General features: G+C 37.1%; 1 protein-coding gene across 1 annotated transcript in view; it reads left to right on the top strand.

Moving 5' to 3' along the window:
• The window catches only part of LOC106872263 (talin), a gene marked incomplete at its 5' end in the record, with an annotated part of 182,270 nt that overhangs the window by 3,607 nt on the left and 176,890 nt on the right, over positions 1 to 1,773 (top strand). The window lies entirely within an intron of this gene.

Raw genomic sequence — 1,773 nt, 5'->3', positions numbered from 1 at the left:
GTTGATATAATTAACAGGCCCCACTCCTGCCAAATTTCAGGCCTTGTGCCTATAGTAGAAACGATTATTACTACTACTACTACTACCACCACCACCACCATGCTAATACACTACCAAGCCAATGGAGTCCTTTATATGGTAGCTAGAAATAGCAGCCAAATCTCTCAAATCACACCTTACTATATAATAATAGTAGTAGTAGTAGTAATAATCGTTTCTACTATAGGCACAAGGCCTGAAATTTGGCAGGAGTGGGGCCTGTTAATTATATCAACCCTAGTGTTTCACTGGTATTAAATTTATCAACCCCCAAAAGGATGAAAGACAAAGTTGACCCCAGTGGAATTTGAACTCAGAACATTAAGACAGACGAAATGCCGCTTAGCATTTCGCCCAGCTAACAATTCTGCCAGTTCACCGCCTTAATAATAATAATAATAATAATAATAATAATAATCCTTTCTACTATTAGCACAAGGAAAATCTGGGGGAGGGGGACTAGTTGATTACATCGACCCCAGTGCATAACTGGTACTTATTTAATCGACCCCGAAGGGATGAAAGGCAAAGTCAACATTGGCGGAATTTGAACTCAGAACTCCCTTATATAATAATAATGATAATAATAATAATAATAATAATAATAATAATACAGTAATCCCTCGACTATTGCGGGTGAAAATCTGCAAAGTATATTTTTTTAAATTATTTTTATAATTTGTATATATTTATTTTATCATAAATGCAAAACAACACCACGAAGGGACAGACGTAAACTTGAATAATAAACTGTAATATGGTGAGGGATTACTGTAATCATGATAAGTTTCAAGTTTTGTTATTTTTAAGGTGGGTCATTCTGCCAATATTAACACACACACTGGTTCAATTCCACTCCTTTATTATTAGTTAATTGGTTAAATATCCAACCAATTAATCGATTGTTTGTTTAACTTATTGCTTAAGTAGTCGGTTTGTTTTGTTTTTGTTTGTCAAAGCCTTTTTTCGTTGTTGTTTGCAACCTTTTCGATGACCTTTGACCTCGTCCGTTACAGAGGCACACACAAAACCCGAAATAAGCTTTTCCGATTTTGACACAAGGCCAGCAAGTTTGGATGAGGGGTTTTGGTCGATTATGTGGACCCCGGTGTTCAACTGGTACTTTTTTTTTTTATCGACCCCCCCCCCCTCCAAAGGGACAAATGGTAAAGTCAACCTTGGCAGAATTTGAACTCTGAATGTAAAAATGGACGAAATGCTGCTAAGCATTTTTGCTAATGATTCTGCCACCTCATTACCTTAACGACAATAACAACAATAACAGTAACAATAATTATAATAACAATAATAGTGGTAGTAATAATAATAATAATAATAATAATAATTATAACATTAACAATGATCATTGCTGGGAGTGGTATGACCATCGTCATTGTTGTCATCATCATCATCATCATCATCGTCATCATCAACATTGTCATTGCATCATCATCATCATCAACATGAGCATCGTTTGATAGCAATGCTGATTTATACAAGAATGTTTATCTCCTTCTCCCATCGTGCCGCACTCCACATCGCACGATGCGACGCCGCACCCTTGATCTGGTCGGTGTGGTGTCACTCACTCTCTCTTTGTGTTTTGTTTTTCCTTTCCTTTTTTTATTATTTTTTTTTGTCTTTTTGTTCAGCCAGCGTTTCCCCCCCCCCCAACTCCCACATCCATGCTACTCCTCACACCTCTACTTTTCTCCCTCCTCTCCACACACCCCG

Source organism: Octopus bimaculoides, chromosome 28 (genome assembly GCF_001194135.2).
Source record: "Octopus bimaculoides isolate UCB-OBI-ISO-001 chromosome 28, ASM119413v2, whole genome shotgun sequence".
NCBI classification, from domain to species: Eukaryota; Metazoa; Mollusca; class Cephalopoda; order Octopoda; family Octopodidae; genus Octopus; species Octopus bimaculoides.
Note: the sequence above shows the minus strand (reverse complement) of the source record. Positions and strands in the feature narration are given on the sequence as shown.